The following is a 16,457-nucleotide window of genomic DNA, read 5'->3' as shown; positions in this document are numbered from 1 at the left end:
TGGCACTCAAGTGACGGAGATGGCCACATGAAATGATGATCAAGTGCTCCAACTTGGAAAAGAAAAAAGAGAAACAAAATCCTATGGAGATCAAGGCAAAGGTATCAAATAGGGATTTTTTTGCCAGTCAAGACACTAGAGAGTGTGATCGGGTTTAGGATAGATGGCTATACTATTAAGAGGGGAGCTCTTTTAGATAGTTCGGTCATCTAGTGCCACTAGGTATTGGAATTCATGCATTGCATTTAGGCCTAGTGCATGTCGAGGAGCAAGCAAAAATATTTATGAAAATGTTTTTGGAAATGCTAATTTGGCTCTAATATGTTTTGGAAAAACATCTTGAGAGTTAGCATCGCTTGTGGAGAGTTATTCGTGTTGTCCATGGGTCAAAAACATGGCAATGTTTGCAGCTAATGCGCAACATGATGTCAGGGTGGCACCGCCGTGTTTGGTGTACAAAGCCCCTGTGTGGGCGGTGCACCGCCACCTTCGGTCCGATGCCACCACCGCTGGCAAAGCTCCTTTTATCCACCGCTAGAGGGGGGTGAATAGCCTATTAAAAATTTTACAACAACACTAAGGCAAGTGATTAGTAAATAAGATGGTGAATTGAATTTTGCGCTAACACTACACTTGTGTTGCAAGCCACCTACCTAATTCTAAAAACTATGATCTCTAGTATATCACAACAAGGCTAAGTCACTAATTTACACCTAGGTGAGAAAGCTAGCAAGAGAACTACAACTAAGAGCTACACTAACTAGTTTCAATTACCACAAGCTCTACACAAGTAAAGGCACAATGTAATACAAGAGAGTGGTAGAGAGGTATACCGCTGTGGCAAGACATCAATCAATGAATACCAAGGAGACAATTAAGACACAATGATTTTTCCTCTGAGGTTCACTTGCTTGCCGCAAGCTAGCCCCCGTTGTGGTGATTCACTCACTTGGAGGTTCACGCGCTAATTAGCATCACACGCCAAGCCCGCAACTGGGTGCCATACAACCAACACAAGATGATGATCACATAAGATACGAGCAATCCACTAGACTACCTTTTGACTCTCCACCGGGGAAAGGTCAAGAACCCCTCACAATCACCACAATCGGAGCCAGAGACAAACTGAAAGTGCATCTAGCCCTTTAGTGGGGTTTGGATGATTGAATGACAACGTGATTAAAGGACTAACCCGTTTGCTAAGTGTGGACAGGTAATAGGTTATCTCACAGGTACTTAATGAAAGCCAAAATGATGTGTTGTTGTATAAACAATCGAGTTCAAGCACAAGACAACAATGCAAATGGAATTCATGCAAAGGCTTAATTATTGTGGGATTTCCATGTACTATGTGAAAGCAAGCTTGTAAGAATTAATTAATGAGACGTAAGGGATTGCATATGGATTGGTCTCATATTTGAAGCTTGCTAAATTGAAATGAAAAAGATAACAATACATGAATGGATGATTCAACATAAGATGTGACTTGATGGCTTGAGATGGTGAAGATAGCAAGGAAAGGCTTCGAGGTAATAAGCAAGGGTGAAGGACAAGCGACGGCTTGGCGGCTGAAGAACCTAGCTAGGGTGAAGAAGGAAGTACTTGCATTTAGTTGAGGTACTAATCAAGCTATGATGGCCATGTTTATGTGGAGGATCAAATCACTATTGGAGTGTTTGATGGAAGTGACTTGATACATTTGTGATTATTCAAATTTAATGAATGAAATCAAGTCACGTGCTCAAGATGGGTATGCTCAAGTGAAAAAATCATTATCAACATGTTAGCACCCCTATTTGATGAAGATTGAAAGAGACGGCATCAATTCAAAATAGATCAACTCAAGTGGTATAAATTCATTTTTCCTTTTATCTTGAGTTTAATAGGTATGCCGTACTATTAAGAGGGATGCATCATGTTGATAGATAATGTTTCATAAGTGCTCAAGCCAACCCATGTGAGTTTTGAGTATTTGAGCGACAAAAGAGCTAACTTTATTTTTGCTGGTCTGGCAATACCGGACGTGTCCGGTATTTACCCAGCAGTGGTAAAATTGTTGTTCTCGGGTTGGTTCATCGGGAGTTCCAACAGTCGGGAGCTCCGGCAAGGGTCGGGAGTTCTGACGTCTCGCACTTTAGCTGTCTTGGAGGGTTCACTGTCCTGGTCATACCGGACGTGTCCGATATGCATGACCAGAGACCAACGACTAGTTTTCAAAAGTCTTGAGGGTTGGGAGTTCCGACGTGAGTCGGGTGTTCCGACAGTCGGGAGTTCTGGTATTCATTGGTAGTTCCGGCACCTCACATTGTCACTGTAACTTAGTTACCATTGGGGCAGTGTTAGTCATACCGAACGTGTCCGGTATGCATACCGCACGTGTCCGGTATGGCAATGGCTATAAAACGGCTAGTTTTTCCAAGGGGGCTATAAGTACCCCCAAGCCTCCACCTTTGGAGGCTGCTGATTTTGCTGATACACACACATTTTTAAGCCTTGCCAACTCTCCCAACCCTCTCTTAGTGAGTGATTGATCAAATTTTCCAAATCAAATTTTGGGTTGAGTGAAATTCAAAAAGAGAGCAATCCAACCACTTGAGCACTTGTGCATATTGTCAATCTCGTGATTCGCATTTGTTACTCTTGGACTCTTCGGTCCTAGACGGTTAGGCATCGCCGGAGAGCACCCGAGAGATTGTGGTGTGCCTCAGAAAGTTTGTAACGGTCGATTCTACCACCTCGGAATCAACTAGTGGAAGGAGGAAAAGGAGTTGGAAAAGACTCCGGCTAGAGTGACCTTCATGGTATCCTCTAGGGCTGACCTTCGCTGGGTCGCCCGCAGCCCCCTCAACGGAGAGTAGGACTCAAACGAGTTCGAACTTCGGTAAAACAAATATCATGTCTCAATTCATATTTCATTTGATATTTGTATTGCTCTAGCTCTTGCGTAGGTTCTCTATGTATATTATCATCTCTAGTAGATACCTGCAGATTGGTTTGAAGATAGAAATCAAAGGGAGCAAGTTTGGGGATGTTCTGCAGAAATCGTGTATACCGGACACGTCCAGTATTGATCACTGTGCCAGGCTGTTCTATAGAACACGTGCATACCGGACACGTCCGGTATACCTACCAGACATATCCGGTATTTCCTGCCTGTGCTAAATATATTCATTCTCTGTTCTAACTTTGTGTTGCAGGGTTGTAGCTTCTAGATATATTCTTTATACCTTGTATACTCTGTGGCTAACTTGTGAGGGGTGGTACTACTCTTTATTTGGAGTTTCCATTTTGGAAACTCTCTTTACTAATCATTTTCACATTTAAAGGTGTTAATTTTCAGAAATGCCTATTCACCCTCCCCTCTAGGCGGCATCCTAGGTCCTTTCAATTGGTATCAGAGAAAGGTTCTCACCTAAAGCTTCACCGCCGTGAGAAAAGGATGTCGACGCCTATCGAGTTGGAGCCGGTGCTTCTCCAAAATGATGGTTCAAACTTTCTACCTTGGTCAATACATGTACTCAATGCTTTTAGAGACATTAGTCCTTTTGTTGAGCATATTGTGGATGCAAGCATACCTCTTTCTATAGTTGATTGGAGCAACTACAAAAATTTGTCAAAAGCGGAAGAGATATGCGTGCAACTCAATGCTCAAGCTATTAATATTATTTTGAGTACATTGAGTGTAGAGGTTCAAGATGAGGCAATCTTCAATGGACAACCACCTCCGGAGAGTGCTCATCTCATTTGGACGAGACTTTTTGATTTATATGGAAAATCCAAATGTGATGATGCACTTGAGATTGAGTCAATGGAAAGTATGTCCATTGTGTCATCATACAGCAAAGAAGCCTCACAAGACCTCAAGAGCGTCGAGCCGGAGCAAGAAGTGCAAGCAGCGCATGACCTACTGTCTGCCTGCACATACCGGATGTGTCCGGTATGCCTACCGGACATGTCCGGTATGGCCGAGGCAGCAGAGCAGCAAGCAGCTATTTGCAACGATGCTCAAGCCCGGTGGTGACCAAGTGATGAGTCAACCTCAGTGTCTCATGATACTCATCACTTGTGTCTCATGGCCAAGAAAAGCAAGAAGAAGAGTAACAAGAAAGATCAAGAAAAGGAGAAAGCACAAGTAGATGATCAATATGAGAGTGATGTTGAAGTTGAAGACAACTACAACCTTGATCATCTCAACCGCAAAGACAAGTTCATTATAATGAAGATAGTTGAAAAGAATGATGAGCTTGAAGAAGATATTGAGAAGCAAGAGCAATCACTTCAAAAGCAAGAATTGTTTCTCATCTCCAAGATGGAAGAACTAAAGGCTCTAAGTGAAAGGTATGAAAAATTGTCAATTGAGCATAGTTTAGTTACTAACTCCTCTTCTAGTGTTTCACAACTAGAGAAGGAAAACTTGGAGCTCAAGGCAAGGCTAGATGAACTATCAAGCAAGTATAATGTGCTACAAGCAAATTATGTTCATCTAAAGTGCTCTCATGAGGAAGTAGTAGAATCAAGCATCATGCTTGAGGTGGCTCATGAGGTTGTGATTACATCGGTAACATTTTCTCAACCTCTCACACATCCACTCACTAGTACATCATCTCAATTAAATGTTTCTTGTACTAATGAGTGTGCTCCTCAAGCAAGCCAATCTTTGATTGAGCTAAATCTCATAGAAAACATAGAGCTCAAAGAAGAGGTGAAAAGATTAAAGAAAGATGTGATTCGATTGAAGGGTAAGGAGAAAGCACAACCTTCTCAAGATAACCATGATAACATGGTGAAGAAGCTTGAGAAGGGTTCAAACCTTGCTTTTTCCAAAGCCCAACAAAAGAATCACATCTCAAGCAAGGCCAACACAACCAAGAGCAAGAAACATGGAAAAAGGATGTGCTATGGTTGTGGATTGTATGGACATGAGTGGGCTATGTGTCCACACAAGAGTTGGGCCGACAAGGTTGAAGCCGCCAATCAAAAGGCTTCTACCAAGGAGGCCAAGCAAATAAAGAGTGATGGACAAAGCACTTGTCTCATGAGCAAGAAATTGGGGCATCCTACCAAGAAATGCCCAATGTACAAAGAGGCAAGAAAGGAAGCCCAAGTTGCAACAAGAAGATGCTATGGATGCAATGAGATGGGCCATAAGGTTGATAGATGTCCATACAAGCAAAGCAAGCATAGAGCAAACAAAGGCCGCATATGCTATGCTTGTAGAAGAAAGGGGCATCTAAGCTATGAATGCCCAAATGGTAACTCACCTAAGCCGAACACATTTGTTTATAATGATATGCTTAGGAAGACCATAAATGGAGTTAGCATTAGCAAGGTGATGTGTTCACCACAAACTAGTGCTAGAGCCATTTGGGTGCCTAAGCACTTGTTGACTAACTCAAAAGGACCCAACAAGAGTTGGGTACCAAAGTATGCTTAGGTTAATGATGTAGGTACTTGATGATGAGATGAAGGCTTCGGGGTGGTTGAGCAAGCAATTCGACAATATTCACTCAATCTATCAACCAATTCTTATCATAATCCTTTATATGGTTGACCCGAAGATAATTCAATGAATATATCATATATTTCATCCTCACCATTGGTAACAAGTACCTAAACCTCATAGGATAGTCACTTTATTTGTTTTGTGCTCAATAGGGTCACAAATAGGTATATTTGTGAAACATTAAATGTGGCTAATTAATTTCACTTGAGATTTATCATGTTTGCCATATGATGATTTTGATCGCTCTCTAGTAGAGTAATTTATTTGCTGAGATGCTAGTATACAATAAATAATAAAGCTAAACAAAGAATCACAAGCAGCGAATTAATTGTGTCTGTCCTGCACCTACCGGACGTGTCCGGTATGGCCAGGGATAGAAATTGAGTGTTTTTGTTCTTTGTATTCTGGACGTGTCCGGTATACCTACCGGACGTGTCCGGTATTGTAGGAACCAAAACACTAATTGGATAAGCAAGTGAGTTTTTGACCCATATATTTTCATATATCCTCAATTTACTCAGAAACTTGTGGTTTACCAAATCTAAGTGGATTGTGAGCATCTCTTATACTCAAATTTACTTATGGCAAATTATTTGGTTGTGGTTAAAAATAGAAAATTGACTCCTAATTTCTTAATAGAATAAAGTGCTTGTTCAAAGTCATTCAAATTACATGAGGCACTTATTTAGGGGGAGCTAAGTTTCTATTTTTCACCATTATGGACTAACAAATTTATCTAGCATTCTTTGTAGTTCTTTGGATGAAAATGTATCTAGCATGATTATTTGGCAATTGAGGTCAACATAAAGATCATCATGCTATTTATCTTCTTAGTGGTATTCTTGTGGGCTCAAGGCAAAGGTATGTATTTACATACATACATTGTAAGTGCATCTAAGACCCTTTATATGTTAGAATGTGCATTTGTGTGACAGAGAAGAGATATTTTTCAAAACCCATAACTAGCATGTGTAGATGGTGTGAATTTGAAAAACTATTTGAATCTTGGTCTTTGTGACCTAGCCTTGTCATGTGATGATTATAGCTCTCCTTGATTGTTTGACTGGTTAATCACACATGACATGGCTTTCTTAAGTCCACAATCTACTATATCTCTCTCTATCTCTCTCAAGTAAGCAAAATCTTGTATATGCCAAATATTTGGAAAAGAGAAAATCATTTTTATGGCATTGGATAAGGAAAGTGATGATACTCAGTTTGGATCAAGATTATATACCTTTTTGGACTGAGAAATAATAGAAAAGGGGATTGAAAGAGAGAAAACACTTTTTGGAATTATTTGGGCCAGCCCATGTATACCGGACGTGTCTGGTATGAGTGGGGCTATAAAACCGAGTGTACCCCTTTGGCCTAGACAAACTTGTCTCCTTCCAACCAACCTAGCTGCTGACTTCTTCCTCTCCTGGGGCGACCGGGATTTCACCAAGAAAAGGGAGAGAGGGAGATTGCATTGGAGAAGGCTTGCATCAAGGATTGAAGGCCTGTGGATTTGGATTTCACATCGCTCTCTCATCTCTTCTCTCAAGGTACCCTAATCGCGGACCTCGTCCGATCTACATGGTTAATCCTTGATATTGAAATTCCTTCAGTCAATATGCAGCATTGGTGATATAGAAGCAATGCCCAAAGTTTGGAATTGATCCGTGATGGTTTGAATCGAGGAACCCTGGTTAGGGTTGCTGGGCGCCCATATCGGACATGTCCGGTATGCTATCGGACATGTTCGGTATGGCCTAGCAGAGCAGACCCTCTACTCCCTTTTGATTCAATCCAAGCATAGAATTGTTTGTTAGGCTTAGCTTCTTTTGTATCTATGTTTTGCAAACTTATTGACAGTTGTGTGTCAAAATGGATGTAAAACCATGGATCAAAGATTCTATGTCTAAATTGCAATTTGAGATTAAATTTTGGGCATGTATCTAAAATTTCTTGAAAATCCTTAGATACAGAACAATAGCCATGAGTGGATGATAGGAGCCGAGGTCCAAGCACAGGCATGATCCTGCACTTGAAAAGTACAAGAAGGCAAGACAGGAAATGCATCCCGGATTTAAGCCGACCAGCAGGAGGTCTACCAGAGCTGCCTCTAGTGCAGCACCTCAGTATGCAGAGGGGTCAGGGAGCTCTTCTTCTGACACTAACACTGATGAGTTCAGAGTGGAGTCTAGAGAAGATAGAAAGAGGAAGAGCACTGATAGGGGCTCAGAAGGTGATAGCTCAGATGAGGAGCAGGAGATTGAGGAGGAGGAGCCAGTTCCTCCAGTTCAGCACCAGCCTGATCAGGGTATGCATTATGGTCTCCTTGAGACACGTCTACCCAATGTGCCCTCTTATGTTTCCAGAGTTGATTATAGGGGAAAGGGTATGACTAGGAAAGCAAGAGATGAGCGGAGAGTAGATCCAAGAGGCTTACCTAAGGTTTAGTATGATCACCGCTTCCAGACACCCTTTCACATGGACTTCTACTCTAGTGTGATCCTCACTAGGAACCCAGTAATTGCAAGGTCTCAGTGGATTGACTGGCAGTATGTTAGGGAGTTGCAAAAGGCCTCAGTTGATCATGCTATTACCATTTGCCAGCGCACAGGAGTTTATGAGATCATGGAGTTCCAGCATGACTGGAACACAGAGGTAGTAGCTCAGTTTTATGCTACTCTGTTCATTGAGGAGGATGATAGGTGGATGCACTGGATGCTTAAGGGCCAGTGGTACAGTGTAGATTATGAAGTGTTTGCCGCTCAGCTTGGCTTCTCAGAGGATGACCTCCAAAGAGACAGGATTCACACCGAGCAGGTGTTACCCCCTGAGCAGCTTGCCTATATGTATCCACTAGGAGGTGAGAGAGGAGCAGTGGGGAAGGTTCTAGGTCTTCACCCTACCTACAGATACCTGGACATGATGTTTAGGAAGATTATTGACTATAAGGGTGGAGACAAGGGCAACATTATAGATTATTCCAAGAACCTACTCCATAGGATGGCACCTAATGCTTGGCCCTTCAGCGTGTTTGACTTTATTTGGTCCGAGATCAGGAGTGTGGGAGAGAGGCCCCTTAAGGGCTATGGTTTTGCTCCTTATATCATGTATATGATTGAGCAGGTGACAGGGCACATGTTCGAGTATGATAAGATTCACAAAACCCTGAAGATTGTTGCAGACTTGCCTGAGATAGGGTTACCTTTAGCAGGTCCAAGAGGAGGAGCAGGTATAGCTGAGGCAGATGCACCTGAGAGTGGTGTAGCAGCAGAAGCTTCACCTCCACCACGTGCTCCTTCACGTTCTACTTCATGCCATGGCAGTCCTCCCTCACCTATCCATAGGCTTTTCAGCTCCATATTTGGGATGTGCCAGGACATCCAGACCTGGCAGCAGAAGGAGAGGTAGGCTAGGAGGAAGGATACTCAAACCTTGAAGAAAATTGCTTCTAGGCTTGAGCTTGATCCTCCTAGGTCTCCACTATCAGATGAGGCAGCTAGTGAGCCTAAGACTGAGGAGGAGGAGCAGGCCAGATACGATAAAGAGTATGTTGAGTTCATTCAGAGACAGCAGCAGCAGGCACCTGAGCACCCTGACACTCTACCACTTTAGGCTCATGTGCCTACTCACTCTTAGCCATGTCCCAGTACTACAGACAATTATGCTTCAGATTGGTGGAGTGACCTCACAGGTGGTGGCGGCTACTACAGGTCTAGTGGCTATGACCCGTCTGGTGCGGGTGGTTCTCATCTAGCCGGTGTTACATGCTCAGATGACGAGGATGCTGGTAGAGATGAAGATGATGATGAGTGATCTCAACTTTTAGTGACAGCTTGTAGCCCCTTTGTCCTTAGTATGTCATTGTTGGACCTTTGTGGTGATAGATGCCAAAGGGGGAGAGAGACTGATTAAAGCTTTAGGATAGTTTCATTTGCTTATCTTTGTACCTAAAGATATGCACTGCAGGCTGTAGTTTCTTGTTTTTGAGCTTCATTGATGTATCTTGGATTTGAGATAGATTGTATCATGTTGTATCATGTGAGAGATGAGACTTACTTATGCTTTATCTATGTATCTCTCGAGACGTGATCTTTATTTATATATTAGTGGCTTGTGGACTTGAGAAAAGTTGTAGACTTGATGTGATGCCTTTATATTTATTCTTGTGTGATATATCTTGTCATATGCATCACGGTTTCACTTTGTTACAAACACATGCACCCCACGGATGCAATGATTTAGGGGGAGTCTCCTACATGTTTTAGTATGTGCAATTGACATTTGAGGTCATTTTGTGAATTCTAATCATAAGCACATATTAAGGGGGAGCCTCTCATAAATCATTGAACTCAAAAGTTTAAATGTTTATATTCTTTTGTAAACTTTAATCAAGTTGTCATCAATCACCAAGAAGAGGGAGATTGAAAGTGCATCTAGCCCTTTAGTGGGTTTTGGATGATTGAATGACAACATGATTAAAGGACTAACCTATTTGCTAAGTGTGGACAGGTAATAGGTTATCGCATAGGTACTTAATGAAAGCCAAAATGATGTGTTGTTGTGTAAACAATCTAGTTCAAGCACAAGACAACAATGCAAATGGAATTCATACAAAGGCTTAATTATTATGGGATTTCCATGTACTATGTGAAAGCAAGTTTGTAAGAAATAATTAATGAGACGTAAGGGATTGCATATGGATTGGTCTCATATTTGAAGCTTGCTAAATTGAAATGAAAAGATAACAATACATGAATAGATGATTCAACACAAGATGTGACTTGATGGCTTGAGATGGTGAAGATAGCAAGCAAAGGCTTCGAGGTACTAAGCAAGGGTGAAGGGCAGCGACGGCTTGGCGGCCGAAGAACCTAGCTAGGGTGAAGAAGGAAGTACTTGCATTTAGTTGAGGTACTAATCAAGCTATGATGGCCACGTTAATGTGGAGGATCAAATCACTATTGTAGTATTTGATGGAAGTGACTTGATACATTTGTGATTATTCAAATTTAATGAATGGAATCAAGTCACGTGCTCAAGATGGGTATGCTCAAGTGAAAAGATCATTATCAACATGTTAGCACCCCTATTTGATGAAGATTGAAAGAGACGGCATCAATTCAAAATAGATCAACTCAAGTGGTATAAATTCATTTTTCCTTTTATCTTGAGTTTAATAGGTATGTTGTACTATTAAGAGAGATGCATCATGTTGATAGATAATGTTTCATAAGTGCTCAAGCCAACCCATGTGAGTTTTGAGTATTTGAGCGACAAAAGAGCTAACTTTATTTTTGCTGGTCTGGCAATACCGGACGTGTCCGGTATTTACCCAGCAGTGGTAAAATTGTTGTTCTCGGGTTGGTTCGTCGGGAGTGCTGACGTAAGTCGGGAGTTCCAACGATCGGGAGCTCCAGCAAGGGTCGGGAGTTCCGACGTCTCGTACTTTAACTGTGTTGGAGGGTTCACTGTCCTGGTCATACTGGACGTGTCTGGTATGCATGACCATAGGCCAACGGCTAGTTTTCAAAAGTCTTGAGGGTCGGGAGTTCCAACGTGAGTCAGGAGTTCTGACAGTCGGGAGTTCCGGTATTCATCGAGAGTTCCGGCACCTCACATTATCACAGTAACTTAGTTACCGTTGGGGCAGTGTAAGTCATATCGGACATGTCCGGTATGCATACCTCACGTGTCCGGTATGGCAACGGCTAGTTTTTCCAAGGGGGCTATAAATACACCCAAGCCTCCACCTTTGGAGGCTGCTGATTTTGCTGATACACACACACACGTTTTTGAGCCTTGCCAACTCTCCCAACCCTCTCTTAGTGAGTGATTGATCAAATTTGCCAAATCAAATTTTGGGTTGAGTGAAATTCAAAAAGAGAGCAATCCAACCACTTGAGCACTTGTGCATATTGTCAATCCCGTGATTCGCATTTGTTATTCTTGGACTCTTCGGTCCTAGACGGTTAGGCATTGCCGGAGAGCACCAGAGAGATTGTGGTGTGCCTCAGAAAGTTTGTAACAGTCGATTCCGCCGCCTCGGAATCAACTAGTGGAAGGAGAAAAAGGAGTTGAAAAAGACTCTAGCTAGAGTGACCTTTGTGGTATCCTCTAGGGCTTCACTGGGTCGCCCGTAGCCCCCTCAACGGAGAGTAGGACTCAAACGAGTCCGAACTTCGGTAAAACAAATATCGTGTCTCAATTCGCATTTCATTTGATATTTGTATTGCTCTAGCTCTTGCGCAGGTTCTTTATGTATATTATCATCTCTAGTAGATACCTGTAGATTGGTTTGAAGATATAAATCGAAGGGAGCAAGTTTGGGGCTGTTCTGTAGAAATCGTGTATACCAGACACGTCCAGTATTGATCACTGTGCCAGGCTATTCTGTAGAACACGTGCATACCGGACACGTCCGGTATACCTACCGGACATGTCCGGTATTTCCTGCCTGTGCTGAATATATTCATTCTCTATTCTAACTTTATGTTGCAGGGTTGTAGCTTCTAGATATATTCTTTATACCTTGTATACTCTGTGGCTAGCTTGTGAGGGGTGGTACTACTCTTTATTTGGAGTTTCCATTTTGGAAACTCTCTTTACTAATCATTTTCACATTTAAAGGTGTTAATTTTCAGAAATGCCTATTCACCCCCCCCCCCCCTCTAGGCGGCATCCTAGGTCCTTTCACAAACACCTTACTCTGCTCGACGATCCTCGTTGCACCAAGCCGTCTAGGTGGCGGCAACCACCAAGAGTAACAAGCGAATCGCGCAGCGAAACACCAACACCAAGTACCTCTAGATGCAATCACTCAAGCAATACACTTGGATTCACACCCAATCTCATAAAGATGATGAATCAATGATGGAGATGAGTGGGAGGGCTTTGGCTAACCTCACATGGTTGCTATGTCAATGCAAATGGCCAAGAGAGTGAGCTTGAGCCGGCCATGGGGCTTAAATAGAGAGCCCCCACTAATAGAGTCGTTGGGCTCCTCACTATAGCTTCCCCAGGGTGACCAGATGCACCGGTCAAGCTGACCGGACATAGACCCCCAGCGTTCAGTCACTGGATGTGCTCCACGCGTCCCCTGCTTTAAACCTCTACCGACCAATCCCAACGGTCGAGTTCCAACGTCAATGAGGTTAAAGTGAGACTGGACGCACTACGGAGATGATCGGACACACCGTCGCCTAGAGTCTGGTCACTTCCAGTAAGCATCCAGAGAGGCAAAATTGTGACCAGACGCATCAGGTCACGCATGATAGGACGTGTCGGTGAGTCCAGTCACCACTGCCTCACTCTGATGCTTGCGTCAACGTACGTCATAGCCTGACTAGACGTAGGCCCTACGCGTCCGGTCACTTTCTCTGTTTAGCATCCGGTCAAAGGACCAATGGCAGCCTTCACTGCGTGCCACTGACCGGACACGGCTGCTGAGTCCGGTCGCTGCTAGAACAACGTCCGGTCACCTTGAGACAGCCCCTTCTCAACTCCAACTTTTTCACCCTTGATCAAATGTGCCAACCACCAAGTGTGTCACCTTGTGCACGTGTGTTAGCATATTTTCACAAACATTTTTAAAGGTGTTAGCACTCACTAGAATCTAAATGCATATGCAATGAGTTAAAGCATCTAGTGGTAGTTTGACAATCACATTTTGATACGAGTTTCACCCTTCTTAATAGTACGGCTACCGATTCTAAATGGGATCACACTCGCTAAGTGTCTCGATCACTAAACTAAAAAAGCTCCTATCAAGTTTCACCTTTGCCTTGAGCTTTTTGTTTTTCTCTTTCTTCTTTTCGAAGCCGAGCACTTGATCATCACCATGGTCACACCATCATCATGATCTTCACCACTTGCTCCATTACTTGGAATGTGGTACGTATCTCATGATCACTTTGATAAACTAGGTTAGCACTTAGGGTTTCATCAATTCACCAAAACCAAACTAGAGCTTTCACACCGTCACCCCAGGGCGATGGCACCGCCCCTTCTGTCCGATGCCAGGTACCCCAACGGCTAGTTTGAACTAGCCATTGAAATTCGACCGTTGGGAGATCACCACCCCTTGTTTGATGTGACATAGTGGTGTCCGATGCCCACGCAGATTCTGCCCAAGGGGTACAACGACTCTATTTGCTTGTGTGGCTATAAATAGAGGTGATGGTCGGCCATGGCCACTCTCTTGGACCCTCATACATTTGTGCTTACCATTTGAGAGCTGAAGAAACACAATCCACTCACTTGCACATTTGTTTTCATCATTTGAGTGAGATTGTTGAGCTTCTAGTGCATTGCATTGAGTTGTTGCATCTTGTGGCACTACTTGAGCCCATTGGGCTGGTCGTACGCCGCGTGTTGCTACGGGAATTATGAATAATTTGGAATAATATTAGTTTATATATAACTACTTCTTGGGAGGGATAAATTGTCACAAATTAATGTTAGTGGATGGCATGGCACACTAATGTGGACAACTAATTGTATGTTAGTGGATGATATACCTCGCTGACGTCTAGTATATCATAATTGCATAAGCTAGTGAGTTGTAATTGTATCTTATAGTGGACTGCTAAGGTGGACAACTTGCATGTTGAGATAGAACCTCTCATGGGGTTTAGGATTATAAGATACTAGAAAAATACCCATGAGTTGTCATGGGATTTTCATAGAAATAAAATAGTTGTATCATTACTTGTATGAGATATGATATCAAAACTGGATAAGCTAATGGAAGAATCAAATAAAACCATTATAGAATGTTAGACCAAATTATAGAAAAATGTGAATGCCAAATAAATAAACAGTACAACTTGGGTGTTCTGTATGGTGATAGACCGAAAATAGTTGTCGCATTTAGTGATGATGTTGTATTAGCACCGGGGTGATGTGGCACTTTGTGAGATATGATATCAAAACTGGATAAGCTCATGGAAGAATCAAATAGAACACTTGTAGAATATTAGATCGAATTATAAGAGAATGTGACGGCCAAATAAATAGTACAACATGGATGCTTTGTATGATGATAGACCAGAAATAGTAATTGCATTTAGTGGAAGATGTTGTGGTACTTACTAGGGGATCAGGGGCGAAGCTAGGAATAATACTTAGGGGGCGGCCAAAAAGAACCAACATGTAAAAACTGAGCGCAACTGGCTTAGGTTCCTCATGGTGACCGGCCAGGTTAATTCATTGACTTGACGAGTGCTCACATTTTCTTATATGTATCCTAGGATCTAATACACTATTTTTTTAGTGATAAGTGATATGCCCGTTGATGACAAGACGTCTAGGATGACTTTATAAATCGTAAGTATCGACTCAATCTTTCGAAGATGCTTAAGGGACGATTTTATTATCTAGTTGTGTTTCCTATGATTTTATTATCTAGAAGATATTAATAGATATACATGATAAGCATTTTGTATATTATCCCCCTTAATATAAATAAAAAAATATATAAAGTTGCACTAGTAAAAAAATTTGTTGTGAAATGTTAGGGGGCCATGGCCCCTGCTAGCCCCCTAGCTCAGCCACTATAGGGGATGATGTTGCACTTAGTGGGGTATGACATGTAGATATCTTGTATATGTAAATTGAAAGATAGTGAGATTTGCTTTTATAAGAGACTAGAAGATACCTTGCTCGTTGCTGTGGGGATTGTGAAGAATTTAGAATAAAATTAAGTCGATATTATGTGGATAACTTATGGAAATTGCGTAGAATTTAAAATGAAATTAAGTGGAGATAATGTGGATAGCTTGCAATTAAGTGGTTGGAAGTTAGTGGGATAACATGGCTAGTGGAAGATGATGTAGATAGTTAGCAAGAAATGATGTGGGCCGTTTGCATGTTGAGATGAACTTATAGTGGAGATTAACTTTATAATAATATATATATAAATATAGAAATAAAAATCTCAACATCATTGGTCTTTTCCTTTCATCACTTAGCAAGGCCCAATGTCAACAATCAGTACGTCCCACATGTAGATAACCTACATAAAACATTTGGCTAGTGATTTGTCAAAAGTAGCTTCATTTCTACTTAGCCACAAGTAGCTAGTGTAGGTCAATTGCCCTAACTAAGGCCCGTTTGACAGAGCTCTCAGAACTGATTCTCCGCTGAATTCAGAAGGAGCTCTGCCAAATAGTTTTTTCAGAAATAAGTGATTCTCTGCTGATTCTACGAAATGATTCTTTAAAACATATTAAGAGGCTGAGATCGAAAAAAGTAGCTTCTTCTAATTATGTAAAGTGATTTTTTATCATGATTTTGAAAGCTTACATAAAGAATCAAATAGAACCACTCGTCTCATAGAATCAACATGCCCTAAGATCCGTGCGGCTATTAATGCATACATATATCACTACCACCTTTAACAAGTGGGGCAATTTTTTATTTGGCCCTGGTTTAAAGTTGTCTTTCTTCCTTAGTCGAAACAAAATTTCTTATCTATTTGGCCTCACTCGAAGTTTCGTTTTCCAATCTGGCCTTACCGTCACCTCCCGCCTCTAACACCGTTAAGTGGCACATGAAATGACCAAACTGCCCCTGAGACATTATGAGAAACCAAAGGTCACCTAGGCAGCATTACAACATAATTTTGAGCACTTTGAATCCAATTTTCATAACATAAAATTTGTGTTATGAAAATTGGATTCAAAGTGCTCAAAATTATGTTGTTATGCTGCTAGGTGATCTTTGGTTTCTCATAATGTCTCAGGGGCAGTTTGGTCTTTTCACGTGCCACTTAACGGTGTTAGAGGCGGGAGATGACGGTAAGGCCAGATTGGAAAACGAAACTTCGAATGAGGTCAAATAGATAAGAAATTTTGTTACAAGGCCAAGGAAGAAAGACAACTTTAAACTAGGGCCGAATAAGAAATTTTCTCTTAACAAGTGGGATGGACGACGCTACAGGAAAAAGCGTGCGGGAATC

The sequence above is a fragment of the Miscanthus floridulus genome, chromosome 19, assembly GCF_019320115.1.
Source record: "Miscanthus floridulus cultivar M001 chromosome 19, ASM1932011v1, whole genome shotgun sequence".
Taxonomy (NCBI): domain Eukaryota; kingdom Viridiplantae; phylum Streptophyta; class Magnoliopsida; order Poales; family Poaceae; genus Miscanthus; species Miscanthus floridulus.
This window is presented reverse-complemented; position numbering follows the sequence as displayed.